Genomic DNA, 21,526 nt, shown 5'->3' with positions numbered 1-21,526 from the left:
GGGACTTATGCAAACAGTAAACTGCAAACAGATTAAGCTTACCAAACTGAGCAAATGGATTCATAAAGACATGAAATTTGGCATGTGGACTTACATTTATCCATATAATTCAATGCACTTTTAAATTCAATATGACAATTATCTGGGCAAAAGTTATAGGCGCTCAAAGTAGGCTACTTAATAAAATCTGCATTTGCACCTAACATGCACTTTCGGGTCACCCCTTGAAAATGGGTACTAGATAAATTAATCCAAACTGAATTCTAAAAGTTGTAACACATTGCATAAGCTAAATCAAAGGTGTACAACAAGTTTCCAAAGCCTTACCCTTTCAAAATCAATTGGGTCCATTTTACCCTCTCTCTAACTAGGCCACTGAATGAGATTGGGTGCCTTTCTGAAAATGAAATAGAAATTTTTTGAAATGGGCCTCTCAAATTACTCAAATTTAATGAGTCACAACAGATCTTTTATCATCTATCTTAAAACCAAATACCTTTTGTTTTCCTTTATCCAGATCTAATTTAGGAATCTGAGCACTTGGTTGACTAGAATCTACTAACCTTTGGTTGTCTACATTACTCTTAGCATTTTCTTTTGTAATGTTTTCAAATTTTTTATCTAAGATCTCTCTTAGAACAGGACCCTCAACACTAGGCTTAACATTTTCTTGAGTCAATGCTTTGAATGTTTCTAATTATTGTATTAGACCATCTCTTTCTATCACAACTCTAATGACTTCAGATTCCTTTTATTTTTCTCTCTTATTTCTCAAATTTGTTTGTTCTTAGAGGTCCCTTCTCAATGTGTCTATGTCTCCAAAAAATTCTTTAGGATCTGGTAAAGTTATCTTAGATCCAGAAATATCATCTAAATAAATTAAATTCACATTACCTTGTTCTTGAATTGACTCATAACCATGAAAAATATATGTTGTGAGACCTAGAGGAGGAGGTACACAAATATCATTTTCACTTTGGTGACTTCTACTTCTACTCCGACCTCTCTTCTTTTCTAAATACTGAACTTGAGTAACTTCTTTTCTATGTGGTTGCATCTCTTCTTGAACAAGTGTATCAAACAAAGAATTGAAAAATCCTAAACTATCTGATTTAGAACTTTTAGAAGACAATGTATGAACTTCAAGAACATGATTTAAATGTGACTTACTTGCATTCTTATGCTTAGGTTTCCATGACGAGGGAGCGATGCTAGTTTCTACATTTCTTCTTGTCCCATTTCTTTATAGAGCTCCATGAAGCTCTTCCAACTTCTCTTTAGGATGCAACCTCATGTAACCTCTGGTGTTCTCCACTAAAATCATAGTAACAAAAACCTTGAAATTTTTTTTAGAATTATTCAAAAATATACGCACTAGCATAGAGACCTCAGAGTCGCCACCCAAATCGCTTTGGGATACCAAATAAGACAATATTTGGTAATCTTTGAAAGAAATTTGTGAACCTTGTTCAAAAACCATAATGTCTTTCTCATGAAAATGTAGAGCACCTTTTACACAAAAAATCATTAGCCCAAAACACCCAATTGCGGGCTCAACCATCGAATCACAAGAGCACTATAAAAATTCAATGCAATTTTCTGAAATGGATGACAAGACTTACTGCAATTATGCATTAGTCCCTAGCAGAGTCACCATTTTGTTGGTGAATCAAATGGGTCAATGTAGAAAATAATTATAACTCAATTCTTTTCCAGAGATTCCAGACAACTAATCCCTAACAGAGTTGCCATTTTTGTTGGTGCCTAGAAATGGGTTTACACTACTACAAGGTAGAGACCAAGTTGATTACTTAGAATACCTATGGAAAGCCACTTCCAACTATCAATATCCTTCAGAATTGGACCAACTATGACAAGGATCTGCAAATCTTCCTAGACTTTAGACTCTGCAAGACCTGAGAGGGTATCCCTTAGCCAATTTGTGATCTCTATGCCATATTCACAAATTATGTATAAAACAAAGTAGATAATATCATGTAAAGGATCGACAAAAAGGGAGAATGCTCAAGAATAGAAAATTTCTCAGTGATCCTCAAACAATTAGAGCATGAGATGACTATGTGCGCTTAGCAACATACATGAAAATAAAATATATTCTGATATTCAACCAATTATAGAAAATTGCTGGTGATTTTGAACAGAAAATTGACACTAAAGATAGTAACAAGCCACAATCAGTTCCTTACTCCATTGGCTACTTGAATTCATACGACATAAAATGAATTCTGACAAAACTTATCTAACAACATACAAATCTAAGATAGTATTGCCTTGCAATGTATCACATCTGCAACCCCAACCCAAACTACTTATCAAAATCCCTATAATAGCCCTACCACTTTGAAATTCTACTCAAGCATTTTATTGACCCCTTAGATCAAATCCTGAATAGAAAATACATGCACCACAACAATGCAATGAATGAGAAAATCCTTGATTTTATTCATTCATAATATGATAGAATAATACACTAGAGAGAAGTGGATTTGAATTATATTTCTATTGAATAAATCGGCTATCTCTGTCAAAACACAATTTACATTTAACTCCTTCAACAACCTGCACAAAACTAGACACAAAACTCTTTCTATTTTCTCTACAAATGACTTTACAATTTGCTCGTTTCACCTAGACTTTGCTACTAGAACCAAAAATTTGGAACACTCAAGGGACCAAAATTGGAATATCGTCTCATAGAATTGAATTCCCTTTTATAGAAAACAAGGAAGCTAACAAGCTTTAGGCAATAGGAGACACCTGTCATCTTGAAATGATCACATATAACTGCATTTTGTTACAAAAATATTTCATCCTTAATAAAGATATAACCAATATCAAAATTTGCGGCTGCTTCTCTAAAACTCATGATGTATTTTATCACCATCGCTGTTGTTCCAATTCAAAAAGATATCTGACACTAGAAGACAAAAATAGTTATATCAAATTGTTTACAACCCTTATTCATCATTCAAATACATCCTACTCCATCCATTGTACTCTTCATCAGATGGCCATTCATAACTCATGACTTCATCAAATTTAGCTCTATATGGAGTGTATTTAATAGATACTTGATTTTCCTCTCTTTCAAAAGATTCAAAAAATGACCCCATGGCAATTATTTTCTCCATGCTATCCTCCATCATATCCATGTTCATCCCTTCACATATTAAATCTACTTAGGTACTGATGACTCTCTCTGCCTCGTCTTTTTGAAATTGCAGAGGCTTGACTGCCCCATTTTCATCCTCAATATTTCCAAAAGAGTTTCACTCAACTCACTGAAATTTCTCATTAGCTCCCTTATATTTCTCTCTATATTTTCTGGAAAAATTTGGGCCTCCTGCATTGATTTTACCAACAAATATGTTGGCTAGAGTGCAGTTGGCCTCTCAACTATTGGCCACTTGGTAGAATTGATTATGTGTTACATTGATGTTTTTTCATTGATGCCAACACTAGATATTTGGATGCTTTATCGACACCCTTCTGGTCCCAGTAGGTTGAGTGGATTTTGGTTATTTTGGATCCAGCATGATCTGGTAGGATCCGGTATAGTTTGATGATGGAATTGGCTTGTTCATGAGACTCATGCTCATATTCAGTCAGTTGGTTTTAGTCTAGCGATCGGATGCTATACTACTTGCTTAGAAGCTTTTGGTTCTGGCAAGGGTTTCACTAACAGAGATTTTGATGAAGATCTTTGATGAATTGCATAAGTGATGTTGATGCAGCTTCTAGTGGAGTTTTAGGATGTTGTTGGTGATCATGTTCAAGACTTAGTGGATGGAGATCATTGCTATAGCATGTGGACCTATATTGGGCCCCGATTGATCTAGGTTATGGACCAACTTTAACGTAACCTGTGGATTGGACCTCTCGATGTGTTTTCGGGATGTCTTATGTGTTGGATATTATTTGTTTGGTCTAAGACCGACATGGTTTGTAATTATATAATGGTTTATTATGTGGTGGCCGACCTAATTTTTTATGGTCAAGGGTTTGTATATATAGATATAAGATCTCATTGTAGATCATCATGGTTATGTTAAAGGTCATGGTAAAGGAATGTAATGTGCAAATAATGTAATATCATTCAGGTAGAGGATTTGGTCGATCATTGAAGTTCTAATTGGGTTTATGTAAGAGGATTTATTCCTCTAGTATTGAGATTAATTAGAATTGTACTCAGGCATAGGAGATGCTATCTTCTACAGTTCAACACTTCTCCGGATTGTAGTCTAGATTTCTATGTATTCAGTGAGGCTCCTTTTGTGATGAGCAGTGTGCTCTAGGTTGTTGGCCTTCTTGCAAGTGTAGGCCCCTCAATTGTAATTCACATACTTACAATAGAAGTATTATCTAACTGTGGGTAGGCTTCCCACTGTGGTTTTTCCCTTTACCGGGTTTTCCATGTATAAAACTTGGTGTCATGTGGATGGTTTTTATTCTATGATTATTGTTTATGCTTAATTGGTTTAACTGCTATTTCAGTATTAATGTTTTGGGTTTCGGTATTAAGTTTTAAATTGGTAATAGTTTGGTAATCTGTGACAACTCATTCACCCCCCCCACTCTGAGTTTTCTTTCAGTTATTTGAACTATCTAACACTTGATATCAGAGCATTGGTCTTCTCTGTAGAAAACTTAACCACTTGAGGAAGATCGTATGGTGACTAACAATTCAAGTTCATCTAGTTCTTTTGGTGTTATCTTTTGGAGGGAAGATTTAGATGGAGACACATCTAAGATGTCTTCTCAAGGAGATTTGGGAGATCACATAGAATGGTGTCAAACCTTATAATTCGGGATCTAGAAATCCTCCTCCAAAAAACCTAGACAAGGAGCTTGAAAATGATTGTATAGCAAGAGAATCCCTCTTGCGTGCACTTTCTAATCAACAAATAATGGGATTAACCGACAAATCATCTGGAAAGGCTAAATCGGATAAGTTGGAGACTCTTAATGAAGGTGACCCTACAATGAAGGTTGCTAAACTTAATGGTTACCAGGTGAGATATGAAAACCTGAAGATGGAAGAAGATGAAAGGATTACTGCATTCATGGAAAGGGTAAATGAGATTGTCATGGGAATTCAATGTTGTTGTGGAACTCTGAGCGAAGATGAAATTGTTTTTAAAGTCCTGAGAGCCCTACCACCAGCTTACAAAATGAAGGCTACTATTATTAATGAGTCGAGAACAATGGCTAATACATTTATCAACAAATATACTTTGGTGGGGAAACTATCTTCTTTTGAGCTTGAAGAATTTGGACATTCTGGAGCTGTGAAGTCTGAACCTACTTTTCATGCATCTACATCTACAACCAGTAACCAAGACTAGAAATCTTTGTATGCAAAGGAATTAGAAGACATGAAGAGAGAAGATGTTGAGTTTGAGCAACTTGAAGCACTATTTTCTAAAAGAGTACCTAAAGGACCGGTAGTAAGTAAGTATGAAGGAAAATTACCTTTTAAATGTTTTGGATGTAATAAGATTGGTCATTTTGCATCTAGATGTCCTAAAAGGAATTCAATATTTGAAGAAAAAGATAGAAGATCATTTAATTCTAATCCTGGACATCAGAACAAGTACAAGTACAAGAAAAATAGAGAAAAATCATGCTACATAGCATATGAGGAAGGCATTACTGATTCTGATGATGAACTGACAGAAGAATCTGCTAGTGGTTCTGACAATGGGAAGTAATGGGTGTTTCTGGCTATCAAGGAAGATGATCTACCACTAGAAGTGAATGTACATAAAGAGAAGGCACTTGCTGCTAAAATTGAAGATAAGGATGAATGGGTAATTGATAGCAGTTGTTCACATCATATGACTAGAGATAAAGGGAAGTTTCTATCATTGCAAGAATTTGATGATGGTCTAGTTAGATTTGGAGATGACAAAGCATGTATGATCAAAGGAACAGGAACTATATTATTGGATGGTAAGAATAATTCTGACAATGTTTATTATGTTGAAGGTTTAAGGCATAATATTTTGAGTGTAGGACAATTGATAGATAAGGGATTTCAATTACAGTTCAAAGATGGAAAATGCAAAATCATTAACAGATTTGGTTTAGAGATTGCAACCGGTACACAGACAAAAGGTAATATATTTTATTTGAACTCCGGTGAGAAGACATGTTTGATTACACAAATTGATGAGAGTTGGCTATGGCATAAAAGGTTGTGTCATGTGAATTTTGATTGCATTGTGAAGATTAGTTCAACTAAGGCAGTTAGGGATATACCTAAGATTATGAAGCCCTATAATCCAGTATGTAAATAATGTCAAATGGGTAAATAGGTTAGAACCTCTTTTAGGAGAATACAAGATAAATCAAATGATGTTCTTGATCTTATTGATGATTATTCTAGAATGATGTGGGTTACTTTTCTAAAAGGCTAAAGTGGAAATTGAGACAATATTGAAGATTAAATGTTTTAGGTCAGATCATGGTGGGGAATTCACATCCGATGAGTTTAATAACTTTTGTGAGAAGCATGGTACAAGAAGACAATTTTCTTCTCCTAGACACCTCAGCAGAATGGAGTTGTGGAAAGGAAGAACATCACTATCTTGGATTCTACTAGGACAATGATGATGGAAGCTAGTCTACCTCATATCTACTAGAGAGAAGCAGTGAGTACAATGGTTTATACATTCAACAAAGTACATATCAAAGGAGAAACCGGTAAGACACCTTATGAATTATGGTTTGGCAATACACCTATAGTTAAGTATTTCAGAATTTTTGTTAGTAAATGTTATATCAGGAGAGATGATGTCATTGGGAAATTTGATCCTAGATGTGATGAAGGCATATTTCTTGGTTATTCTAATGAAAGAAAATCATATAGATGTTATAACAAGATATTGCAGACAATTATGGAGAGTGCTAATGTCAAAGTAGATGAGCTGACTAGAAGTCAAATCAAAGTTTATGAGAAGGAACCGGTAGTGGAAATGATTATATTTGAACCGGTAGCACCTTTATTGGAACAGGGTGTTAAACCAGTTACTCTGACAGTATCAAAGAATTCTATAACAACTGAAGAACATGGAAGAGGAACAGAAAGTTAGAAGACTCCTAGGTATGTGAGATTGAATCATTCAGAAGATCAGATCATTGGGGATAAGAGCAATAGAGTGATGACAAGAAGAAGACTGGCAACTAATGAGGTATGTTTAATTTCACAAGTTGAACCGATATTAGTAATTGAGGCATGTAAAGATGAATATTGGTTGAAAGCTTTGGAAGAATAATTAGATCAGATTGAGAAAAATAACATATGTACCTTGGTTTCGGGGCCTAAAAATAAAAATGTTATTGGAACTAAATGAGTTTTTAGGAATAAATTGAATGAGTATTCTCAAGTTATAAGGAATAAGGATAAATTGGTTTGAAAAGGATATTCTTAGAAGAAGGAATTTATTATGGAGAGACTTTTGCACTTGCAGCTAGGATTGAAGCTGTAAGATTATTGCTTGCCTATGCTGCTTATAAAAACTACAAGGTTTATCAGATGGATGTTAAATGTGCATTTTTGAGTGGAGATCTTGATGAGAAAGTTTATATTGAGCAACCTGATGGTTTTTCACTATTAGATGATACACATATGGTTCAGGTTAAGGAAAGTTTTATATGGATTGAAACAAGCACCTAGAGCTTGGTATGCAAGGTTGGATAAATATCTTTTGAAGGTTGATTTTACTAAGGGTAGTAGTGATAGTAATTTATATTATAGGATCACTGATGATGATATACTGATTATTGAAGTATTATTTGATGACATTATTTTTGGAGGTGAAGATAAGTTATTCATAGAATTTTCTAAAAATATAGAGATAGAATTTGAGATGTCTATGATTGGTGAGATGAAATTTTTCTTAGGCTTGCAGATTACTCAGACTGACAAAGGTATTTTCATTTTTCAAACTAAATATGCTAAGGAATTTTTGAAGAAATTTGGTATGGGAGATTCTAAACCTGTAAGTACTCCTATGGTTACAAGTGAGAAATTGACAAGAAAAGATGTTTCTGCATCGGTAAATCCTACAACATAAAAATATATGATTAGAGGTCTATTTTATTTGACTCAGACTAGGCCTGACATTATGAATGTTGTTTGTATTGTTTCAATATTTCAAAGTGATCTTGGAGAAAATCATGAGATTGTGGTAAAAAGGATTTTTAGATACTTGCAAGGTACATACGTATATGGTTTGTGGTACCCTAAGGATGATAAATTTACTTTATGTGTATATACAAATGCTAATTGGGCTCGAGATATTGATGACTGAAAAAGCACTTCTGGTGGAGCTTTCTTTCTTTGAAAGAAGTTTTTTTCATGGATTAGCAAGAAACAGTCATGTACTTCTTTATCTACTATTGAAGCTGAGTATGTTGTTGCTACTACTAACTGTACACAAGTTTTATGGATGAAGCAAATATTGAAGGATATAAAGGTGGATTGTGATGCACTGGTAGTTATTCATTGTGATAACTTTGCTACTATTGATATATCAAAGAATCCAGTATTTCATTCTAAAACAAAGCACATATCTATCAAGTATAACTTTTTGAAGGAAAAGGTGGAAGAAAATGAAGTTAGACTAGTTTATGTGAACACTAAAGATTAGATTGCAGATATTTTCACTAAACCTTTGCCCAAGGAATCATTTGAGTACCTGAGAGATAGATTGGGAGTTTCTTCCACTCCAGTAGAGACTTGATTGATGCAGTTTGGAATTAGTTCGACATGCATTATTAGAGATACTATTAATTTTGGCACTGATGTGGGATGCCACTACTTAGGGGGAGTAGTCAACTTTGTGATTCGATGGTTTATGTTTTTACTGATATTTTTGTCAGATTTCTAGCATTGATGTCAAAGGGGGAGAGATATTGATGTAAAAATACAAAGAAAGAAAAAGAAAAAGTCAAAGGGGGAGAGATATGAATAAGAAAAGTAAAGGGGAGAGATATTGACATTCATAGCAGTATGTCAGAGATTGTTGGTTGTCTTCCATTGGGGGAGACTTGTTTGGCATTTCTTGGTACTTCGATGTTTTTCACATGTAGTGTTGCCACCAATGCCAAAGGGGCAGATTGTTGGCCATTTGGTGGAGCTGATTATGTGTTACATTGATGTTTTGTCATTTATGCCAACACTAGTTGTTTAAATTCTTTATCGACACCCTTTTGGTCCAGGTAGGTTGAGTGGATTTTGGTTGTTTTGGACCCGACATGATCCAATAGGAATCAGTATAGTTTGATGATGGAATTGGCGTGTTCATGATACTCATGCTCATATTCGGTTAGTTGGTTTTGGTCTAGTGATTAGATGCTATCCTTCTTTCTTAGAAGCTTAGTTTCTGGTTCCGGTGAGGCTTTCACCGGAAGAGATTTTGATGAAGATCTTTGATGAATTGCATAAGTGGTGTTGGTATAGCTTCTGGTGGACTTTTAGGATGTTGTTGGTGATCATTTTCGAGACTTGGTGGATGGAGATCATTGTTTTAGTGTGTGGACCTATATTGGGTCCTGGCTGATCTAGGTTATGGACCGACTTTAATGTAACGTGTGGATTGGACCTCTCGATGTGTTTCTAAGATGCCTTATGTGTTGGATATTATTTTTTTAGTCTAAGGCCAACATGGTTTGTAATTATATAATTGGTTTATTATCTGGTGGCCAACCTAATTGTTTATGGTCGAGGGTTTGTATATATAGATGTAAGATCTCATTGTAGATCATCATGGTTATGTTAGAGGTCATGGTCAAGAAATGTAATGTGCAAATAATGTAATATCATTCAGGCAGAGGATTTGGTCGATCATTGGATATTGAATTGGGTTTATGTAAGAGGATTTAGTCCTCCAATATTGAGCTTAACCAGAACTGTACTCAAGCATAGGAGATGCTATCATTTTCCATTCAACACTTCTCTAGATTATAGTCTGGATTTCTATGTAGTCAATGAGGCTCCTTTTGTGATGAGAAGTGCGCTCTAGGTTGTTGGCCTTCCTGCAAGTGAAGGCCCCTCAATTATAATTCACATACTTACTGCAGAAGTATTATCTGACTGTGGGTAGGATTCCCACTATGGTTTTTCCCTTTACTAGGTTTTCCACATATAAATCTTGGTGTCATGTGGATGGTTTATGTTTTGTGATTATTGTTTATGCTTAATTGGTTTAACTGCTATTTTGGTATTAATGTTTTGGGTTCTAGTATTAAAGTTTTAAATTTCTAATAGTTTCGGTAATCTATGACAACTAATTCACCCCCCCTCTGAGTTGTCTTCTGGTTATTTGAACTATCTAACATCAGCATGATACTTGGAAGCCATAGACATTATTCTAAGTTCATTTCCCCTTTGCAACCATTTTGTGAACAAGGGAATCGCCATCTATTTATCATCATCAAATTTTTGAATAGCATTGAATAATAAATAATACAAGGCATGAATACTATTAAGTCTACTATCAACCTTTTCATTTAAATGAGTTAGCACTGAGCTAACTATCTTCTTTTTTTGGCAAACTGATTGATCTTCTGATTCCTTAAACTTATTTTTTAATTCAATAATATTCTTCAAGAGCTAAGATTGAGTTGGATCAGAAGATCTAGTGGCTTTAGTCTCGTCATCATCATATGGGACCAATGATATATTAGGGATATCAACATTGATGTCAGGTTGAACTAATTCTTCTTCATGGATAACAGGTGATGACCTGGATGTTGATGGCGTTGATGTCCCTGTAAGTGCAGAAGAGGAGATTCTTATTTGTCCTTTCTCAAAGAGTTGCACTCAACTCTACACACCTCTGTTGAACTGCATTGTAATCATTGAAAAGATTGTCAAATTTTCTCATTAACTCTACCTTTTCCAAAGCTTCTCTCTTTGAAGTTTCATGAGCCAATTTAGAAACATCAACATTCAACTTTGTAGCCTCCACACTTGTTGTGTCAGATTCTCTTTTTACAATAAGACCTCCCCTTAAATTGGGATTTATGTCACTAATATTAGGCTTTCTAGGTCCCTCCTCTAATGCCCATATTTCCAAGGTTGCATAATCATCTACAAAATTTGATTCTTTCAATGCCAACCTCACTTCATCCTCTGAACTAAATTGTAGGACCTTTGATTTCCTAATTGCATCAAAGGCCACTGCATCTGCTATATCCCATTATTGTAAAATCTGAACTTCGGGCTAGCTAACAATAATCCTACCCTCATCTGTAGTGATTCTCTTGAGCTCTTCCATCATATCACTCCTAACTTATTCCTTATTCTCATGTTCAGACCTATCTAGCCTCTGAGCTTTTCTCTCATCAGTTCTCTTCTTAATTTCTTCAATTTTTATCTTCCACACTAATTGCAAAAAGGTCAGGCTTCTCACAAAAGTATCATCCTCAAGAAACTTATTACATGCCTCCTTCCTTGCATCCCTGAAAGCTCTACCCTAAATATCTAAAGGAGTGAGGTCCAACTCCAAATTAGGGGGCAAAGGAGGAATACCAATTTGCATCTTTGCACTTGTTGCTACAAGCGTATCATCCTCCATTTTTTCTTCAACCTACCTTAAGGGTGAAAAGGGCATGGGAGGTGGAGAATGAATTCTATCAAAGTCTTCAAGATCAATGATTTTGACTCCTTTAAAAGGCTTGATTTTCACCTTTGGAGAAGGCTTTGTCTTTATTATCCTTTTACCTTTTCTCCTCACTAATCCTCCATTGTCATTGTTGCTCTCTTCTTCACCACTTATTTCTTCTCTTTATCTCTTTTGAGAAGACTCATAACTAGGTCTCTTTTCTATCAGGCCAGTTGTTCTTTGAGGTAGAGGAGGTCATTAGCCTGACTTTTGCATCCTCTTTTGATGAATCAAAACTGATTCCTCCACTATGATGGGTGTTGGACGATGTACATCTCTTCTTTCAACTTGTCGGTCATGAACCTCTTCAAGTTTGGCCTTCTTCTCCTTCAATGCAAGAGTCAATTCATCAAAAAATTTCATAACAAAATTGACTTTAGCACAAAATGGAGTAAAATATTTTCTTGGATCATAGCTTGGATCCATTTTCTAAATTTTAGCCCATAACTTCCCAAAAATTATCCATTTCTCTTTCCTCCAATCCTGAGTCATGGAATCAAACTCATTTCTAATTATATCCTCAAGAAAGTTGTGCTCATGAGGCAATAAACCTCCTTTTATTCTTGTCTTGAAAATGTTGTAAAACCCCTTCAGGTCTTTATGTCTAGCTATGCTAACCCCTAAATGATATGATGCAAAGAATTTGTCAAAATGCTCATATCCTCCTTTCAAAATCACAAAAATATGAGATGATAGTATAATCAAGTAAAATTGTTTCTTTTCCTTTTCCCTTTGATTCCTTATCATGGATGCACCCTATCTGCCACATTACTTCAGCAAAAACCATTCTCAAAGGAACATTAAAAGGCAATACATGTGGCTGACCAGAAAATCCATATATTCTAATAACAGTGCTAACAAGATAAGGGATAAAATCCCCCCAATTGTACTCAATCCTTAGAGGTGGTGACCTCTTTAGGGCTTACAAAATCATGCAGCTCCTTGGGGATCCTTGGTGGGTTTACTGTCAATCCTTGTCTCAACCTAGAGGCAAAGTCATGTCTGTCCCAAAACTAGTGTCATGTCTGTCCCAAGATATATCCATGCTCCAAAGCTGCACTGGAATTTCCTTATTATCAATTTTCCTCTTGAGGCTCATATTACCTTTAAAGTAATATGTGTTTCTATACAAGAACATGTGCATGAGAAGGGAATACCAGTAGAAATGAGTGCTAGGAACGCCATTCTTGATATCCTGCAACCCCTCATGAATCTTTTCTTCAAGGTGTGGGGTGAAATAAAAAACCACTGTATAATTTGGATGTTGAATTTGCATGTCCATATAAATGAAATTTGGTGTCATAACTGTAATTGGATTGAAAACCAAGATTTGACACAGAGAGAAAAAGGTAGCCTGAAAATAAGGAGCAAAAGCACCAATGGGGAATGGCTCCTCTAAACTAGGGCCAATTTAGTACATCGTCTCTTCTGATCTAGCCAAATGCATTGGAAGAAAATTAGTTCTAATGAAATCCTTCATTTTATAATACTCTACCTTTAACTCATTTAAATCTACTTGTACAAAGTTAGCAGATGGTTCATATAAGTCAAAAATCTCCTGGAATTACTCTCTTCTGATTGTTGGCAAAGTTTCTCCTTCACTTCCCCTTATAACCCTCAAGACAAGGTCATATCTATTTGCAACAACCTTAAGAAGGTCGACATCCATGAAGACACTCGACACCACTAGTTTACCCAAATCATATTGCCAAGGACTTGAGAGTGGGGATTGTAAATTTCTCTATCCATACCATTTGAACATCTCTAACCCAATTATTCGTACCCTAGCATCTGCTAAGCAGTATGCTTTATTAGTCAACCCTTCTTCCCTTGGTACCTATAATGTGTCGAGGGCTTTAATTGATTAAGAAAATCATCAAAAATATTTCTCTTCAAATATTCAGTCTGCCCTGAATGTTTTTGTGAGGGAGCCATTCTACTGGACTAGGGTTTTCTATTATAGCTTTGAATTCAGAAGGAAAAGACTAGGGCTAACACAATATTTAAATTGCAACAGTAATTCAAGCAAATTTCACCTTTCTCTATCTAGCTTGTAACCCTAGAACAATTAAAGCTCTTTTCCTATAATTTTTTGCACAATTCACAACATCAATTGCTTCAAAATAGATGAAAAATCTCAAACAAACTTATTGCTTTGATTACACTAGAAAACCCTAATTTCATATTGTGAGAAGTTGTCAAAATCTCCCTCAGCTCCAAAAACACTCTTTGATCTCTTCTTAATACTTTGGCAATTCAAAATAGCTAAGAGAATATTTAATTGCCTTCTGGAATAAAAAATCACTGTCATATTTGCCATAATCATTCGCACGAGTAAAGAAACAACTCTAACTTGTATTTGAAAAAAGTCTATAACCCGACCATCAATCATCTTTCACACTGGAAAATCTCATGAACCAAACCAGTCAAACTGACATTTACCCTCCAATGTGGCAAGCAGGCCCTCTAGAGGCATGACGTAGCACATCCAACTCACCACTTACTTCTCCACTTTCAGTGACCCCACCATCGGCTTTTATTGGCTCGCCTTGGACACATGGCATCATCTCGTGATTCTGCAGTTTATAATCTCCTCGCATCTCTTGATCATGAGGTTATGAGAACCATTGGATCTATTATCTATTTACTTTACATCCACAACGATCACTTAACAATTGTCGCTAACTCCATAGCACTTCTTGGACCAGGATTAAAACAACATCATTCAATACAAGCACGTGCAAATTGATGAACCATTAGTAACTCAGGTTTTACTTGTTGGGAACCGGTAGCATCAAAGGTTTGAAAGGTCAAATTCGCCAACTCACCCTTCTCCACCAAGGACACATGGCATCATCTTGTGATTCCATAGTCTTTATCTTCCTTGCACCGTCAACTATGGGGAAGCACATACCGTCAGATCTATTATGCCTTTATCCATAGGCCGAAGTATTAAAATATTAGGAAAATTTTATAAGTTCTAGCATGAATATTAACAGGGACTGATGATAGAGAAATCTTTTGTGCAACTTAGGAAAAACCATAAAGGGACTGGTCGAGCTTAAGTGGAAAAAGGTAATGATGGAATACAACAAGCTTAGGGATTTTCTTGTACAAGACAATCCAAAATTCAAAAACCCTAAACCCTAGACCTTGAACTTTGACAGAAGGCAAAGTAAATCTAGAATTACCAAAAATTACCCAGTGACCAAAATTTTGCAAAACATAATTTTAGGTCCTATCAGATCAATTGCTAGGTGACACTCATAAGAATCTCCCATCACAAAATTCTCAATCTAATGTATATCTGAATTATACAGGGGTAGTTATCCTCAAGTTAGTACTCCTCAGTTTCAACAGGTTCTTAATGTGCAATATAGTTAAGCTCATCTGTAGATGAGATTTACTATATGGCTTATCTGCACATTGAGTATCAACTCCTTTGATGCAAATCATATAGTTAAGCTTATCTTTAGGATTGATCCACTAAAGTACTTGCTATCAAAAACAACTTTACACCAAAGGGCAGGTCATTGGTGATTAGTTAGCATAAACACCGTTGGTTGATACATATCCACTAGTCACAGAATTTCTTGATGAGTATGTTTGATCAGTCACAACACAACCACCCTGGAAACTTTATTTTGATGCTTCCTATACACAAAAGGGAGATGGGGCAAGATTCCTATTTTTCACTCCTCAAGGTGACCTTATCCCTAAATCATTCATGCTATTTTTCCCATGTACCAACAATATTTCTGAATATGAAGGCTTGATCACTGGGCTCAAGACAACTATTTAGTGGAATATCTCAAATCTCTTGGTCTATGGTGACTCTTAGCTAGTCATCTGATAAGTAAATGATGAGTATCAAACTAAATATGACAAGATCATGCCATACAAAAGAATGGTTGATGACCTTAAGAAAAACTTTTAGAATATCATATTTGACCAGATTCCTCGAGCTTAGAATGAAGCAGCTGATTTAATGGCTACTATTAGGTCCCTTCTACACATTGAATCAGATAGTCCAAGGTACAAATTCTTAGTTGAGCAACTTCTATAGTCTACATTTGAGGAATCACACATAGAAATGGTGTGCAATATTATTGGACCCCAATCACCCTAGTACCTGACATACATGCCTACCTCAAATATGGTACCCTTCTGCCCAACATATCCCGTAATGACCATCATAAACTCATCTGCCATTGTGCCCAATTTACCCTTATAGGAAATAATCGATATCGTCGTGACTAACATGACATCCTTTCTATATGTTTAGATTCGAGTGAAGCTAATATTGTGATGAAAGAAGTGCATGCCAAATATGAGTTGATATGTTCTTGCCAGACAACTCTTAAGAGTGGGTTACTATTAGCCCACCATAGAACATGATTGTTGTGAATTTTTGAAGAAATGTGTACCTTGTCAACAACACAAACAATTGATTCATGTTCCAACATAGGATTTCCATCCTATCACAACACCATGGTCTTTCTCTACATGAGGCCTTGACCTCATTGGTAAGATCCATCCTCCCTCTTTAGATGGCCACAATTTTATCATTGCTGCTATTGAGTATTTCACCAAGTGGGTGGAATCCATTCCCCTCACCCTCACTACTGGTGTCCAAGTGTCCAAGTTTTTTTAATACCACATTATTTGTCACTATTGGATTCCCTCCACCATCATCACTGACTAAGGAACCCCATTCAAAAACAAACATATGCGTGATCTTTTCTCCACATTTCATATCTAACATTGTTGGTCCACACCATACTACCCCCAAGGGAATGACCAAGCCAAGGCAACTAACAAAACATTTCTTCATATCCTAAAGAAAGTTGTCAATGAAACTAGTCATGATTGGAACCTCCATCTCACTCCTACCCTTTAGGCTTATCACACTAGTATCCAGACTCCCACTGATGCCACCCCATATTCCCTTATCTATGGTACAAAAGTAGTCTTACCAATTGAGGTCGAATTGCTATCGTTGTGCATATCCTTGAAATAGTTTTTCTAATGAAGACTATAGAGTGGCAAGATTGACTCAGCTTGATCTCCTTGATGAACAATATCAAAAAGCCTATGTTCATCTACAAATATATCAAATCTTCCTTAAGAGGCAATATTAGAAGAGGGCCCACCCTCGTGAATTTGAAGTCAGAGATTTAGTCCTCAGAGAAAATCCAAGAAATCAACAAGACCGAGAAAAGAAATGAAAGTTTGAAGCCAATTGGCTAGGTCCTTATGTGGTCACATCAAAGTATGGCTCAGGGGAATATCATCTATCAACTCTAGAAGGGGAGCCTCTCAATGATCCCCTCAATATGTTGCACTTGAAAAGATTATATGCCTAGTCCATGGTAGTGTGCCTCAAGTTCCAAATATCAGAAAATACAAAAAAATCACAAAATCAAAGAAAAAAAAAATAACAAAAATAGTAAAGAGAAATAAATTCATCCACTGGTGAAAACTTGGTAAATAGGTGCCTTGGAAATGTACACATGGTGAAAACCTAGAAACATGTGCTATGTGTAAAGGGAAGTTTCCATTATATTTTAGTTCTTTGCCTTCATCTCTTTGTGGTGTGGTATCTCTTGATACCCATCCCCATCTGCATCCCTATCACCTCTATCTGTTTTCACCGCAGTATCCCATGTTACCCGCATTCCCTCACCTATCACTCACCTCCATCTTCTTCACCTTGTACTTAACTTGTATATAGCTACTTGGAAATAACCTCTACGTTTGGTCTTTTGTATATAATGTCATGTTCATCGTGTATATTCTCCATAGTCTCTTATACATCTTGTAAATAGTGTCTTATACACAGCATTGGCTGTGGGCCTCCATCTAAGCTTGGTTGTATATATGTGTCCTTAGGTATCATCCTTTTGCATTGGTCATGTCCTTTGAGATTGTATCCTATTGACTAATCTTTGATAATCTTTGTCATCATGATCATATCAGGTCCCTTTTGTCGGTCCGTTTCTCATCAAGTTGTTATCTTGGTGTTGTTTTGAGATATATCGTTCTCACATCAACAACGCCCATCATCAATCTATGGAGGATGTATCCTTCCTCAATTAAAACACCATCAAATCCTCATCCAATCACTCATCCTTTGACAAAAGATATCTGAGATACTTGTGTTGGCTTTGATTCTTTTTTATCTTTGTTTATCTTTGAGCTCTTCGAGTTTGTTTCCTCTTGGTCACCATGATCCTTTATATCATGGTGCACTAGGAATAACAAGGCTCAGGATGTGATCTTGTTTCTTTTGGTTTTTGCTTGGCATATCTTTTGGATGTGTTCCTTGTTGTACCCCGATGAGGTTTCGACTATCTCATGTTATACTGGGGCATGTCTTCTGCTTGTGGTTGTTCTAGTACCATTTGTTGTAGGGTCTATATAACTTTGTGTGGTGCTATATTGGCCTGTGTGTCTATTTATATGTGTTAGTCCATGCATTGGTTGCGAAATTCCAGCTTGGTTCCTCATACCTTGGTGACACATACATTGCTAATCAAAATAAGTGCTCACTACATGACATCTCAATTTGCAGGTGCTCACACTCCACGATGTTTCCATCTCCATGTCCACTGCATTTTCATTTTCTCCCTTTCCTGTCTGCTTCTTGCCTTTCATCATGTCCATTGGGGCATTATTTCTTTCAATACGTCACCCGAGCCTTGTTTCCCTTGCACCCCTTCCCTCATCCTCCATCCATTGTTCCCTCATCCTCCATCCATTGTCAGTCTAGTCTGGTGCATTTTTCTTGCCTCACTCCCTTTTCTTCGAGTCACAAGTGTCTTTTTGTCTTCGAACCAACACTATTTTAGCACCACCGTGAAGAGGGGAAATATGTAGACACTTAAATTTAATCACATCAAATATCTTAAGTAGCTTGTATTAGTTGAATGATTCATATTATTCAATTAAAATAAAGTATCATGTTGGCTAAATTAATTTAATTAATGAAGTCATGCCCCATAGCCAATTAATTAATTAATCCTCCTTTTTTCTTCCAATCCCTTGAATTAATTAATCTAATTAATTAATTAATTCCCCCCTTCCAATCCCTTGAATTATTTAGTCTAGTTAATTAATTCCTGCTTTCCAATCCCTTGAATTAATTAATCTAATTAATTAATTCCTCCCTTTCCAATCCCTCAAATTATTTAGTATAATTAATTAATCCCCCCTCTCCAATTCCTTGAATTAATTAATCCAATTAATTAATTCCCCCTATTGAAACCTCCAAAATTTGGCTAAATTTTGAGGACCCATGTAAAATTTTGCTTAGCATTCAGAAAAGCAACTACAAAATCTTGCCCAAGTAGCCCACTTGGAGGGCTAATATTTTTGCACCCATTGATTGTTATAAAAAATCACTTTGGGGAGGAGTTGAACACCTATAAATAAGCATGTTAATAAAGTTGCAGCTTCCTATGGTCATATTGGATGCATTTTTGAAGCACTTGATTTGAGGGGTCAACAAAAGTTCATTGTGTGCATATTTTCATAAAAGACTAAGTAGCCTACTTCAGAGGCTTGCATTTTGCACTCAGTTGGTTTTCATGATGAACCACTTGTTCCCCTATATTTCTTGCAATTTTTTGTGCTCCCTATCCATTCTCAGATTCCTAGGACCTCATTTGATATGTTTGCCAAGGTCAGACCATTTGCAATTTGTCTTGTTTTGTAGATTGCACAGTGTAAAGTGTTTCGAGAGGGCTCAATTTGAGCATTTGTATCTTGCATATAGATGATTATTTCATCAAACCAATTGGTTCATATGATTCCTTGTAGCTAAATGAACTTGTATGCTAGGTTTCAACTCTTCATGACATCATTTGTTATCTTTTCAAAATTGATTTGAAACAGTGTTTGAAGAGGGTTTTGACAAGCTAATGTGCTGAAACAACTAAGTACTCAAATTTGGCGATTAAAATATCACACCTCAAGAATCATCAAGAAAATCCATTTTGTCAAGTGATTCTCAACATATCATACTACATGCATGTCAAGTGGAAGGTTCTCATTCAACCATTTGGTCAGTTTTCAGAGGGTTGTTTTTAGAGCCTTCAGGCTTGTTTTGATCATTTTGTAAAATGGTTGAAATTCAAATTTCAGTAATTGTAGCTTGCATGTTATTTATCCGGATAAATTTTTAAATGGTTTTAAGTCAGTTCCAGGGCTCAGGTGTATGGGAGTGATTTTTTTTAGCAGGTCCCACAAGGGACTCGACTTACCTCATCAAGTTGCCACATTGTTTTCAAAGGTTTGATATAAATAATATTTATTTTTTAAATCATTCTGATGATTTAAAAAAGTAATATATATGCATAGTGGAGGCATAGAGGTTGTGGATGCAGGTTTTAAATAATTCCTATAAATATCATTTAATAATGTTATATATGTTAGACACAATGTGCCACTGAGAGGGGGGGTGAATTAGTGGTTTCTAAACTTTTCCCGTTAACTATCTTATGAGTGTGTATCAATTATCAGATCTAATAGAAAGTAGACTTGCTGGTTAGATGGGAGAATATCACAAATGCAATCAGACATGAAAGGGACATCACATAACACCAGTATATATGAGGAAAACCCAAGATGGGAAAAACCTCGGTGAGAAATGATGGAGTATACTACTCCAATCCAACCTCACAATGAAACTCTAATTACAATGTTTAGGGAACCAACCCAAGGAGCTACAACCCCTAATTTAGGGCACCAACCCAAGGAGCACCAACCCAAGCAGCACCAACCCAAGGAGATACAACCCCTACACTTGTTAGAAATTGACACTCAATTGGTTGGTTTCAATATGTTGTCATTGATTGAAACATGGCAACATGTTCTGACTTCATATTTTGGTTTAGTTGTGTACCGACAGACACTTCACTGACACCGACACCAACACCGATAGGTTGGAAGGAATTATTTGGTTACCGACATTGCAGGCCGACATGACTTCATCAGGTTATAAGTATTGGAGACCAACATCATTTGGGAGATTAGACATCAACAATTGTTTTTGATATTCATGTGTTTATGTTATTGAGCCGACATGTATATTCATATTGTAATTATCTTTGTAAGCCGAGAAAAGGCATGATGTATTGTAAAGGGGTATATAGGTTAGTTGATTAGATCATTTGGTAATATGTAAGAGGATGTATGTATAGGCAAGGATATGGATATGTAAGGTTATGAAATGTAATGTAATGCAAAATATATGAGAGAGATCATGTATGTGAGGATATTTATGTAAGAGGTTATTTTGGTAAGGGTTTAGGGTTTCAGACCAGAACAAACAAGGCTTAACCGGAACTGTATTCAGGCATAGAAGATGCCATCATTGCAGTTTGATCATTTCTCTGGATTGTAGTCTGGATTTGTATGTAGTCAGTGAGGCTCCTTTTTTGATTGAGCAGTGTGCTCTAGGCTGTAAGCCTTCCTGCAAGTGTAGGCCCCTATATTTTATAATATCTCTTCATATGGCCAGTGGATTGATATTGTGGGTCACAAATCCCACCGTTTTTTTTCCTCTTTGAGGTTTTCCACATATAATTATGTGTGTTATGGTATTCATTTGTGTGATTAGCTTATTAGTTGCTTTACTTCTTTCAATTCTATATGTACCATTATACCGGTTGGTGAATGCATATTTTAATAAGGTTAAAATTGATCATTCCAATAGAACACTGATTCACCCCCCCTTCTCAGTGTTCTTGGATTCCAACAACATCGAGCTCCAACTCAGTGGTCTTTAATGAACATAATCAATTATAAAATCAATAACCTTGTTACAAATG

Source organism: Cryptomeria japonica, chromosome 6, assembly GCF_030272615.1.
Source record: "Cryptomeria japonica chromosome 6, Sugi_1.0, whole genome shotgun sequence".
NCBI lineage: Eukaryota > Viridiplantae > Streptophyta > Pinopsida > Cupressales > Cupressaceae > Cryptomeria > Cryptomeria japonica.
Note: the sequence above shows the minus strand (reverse complement) of the source record.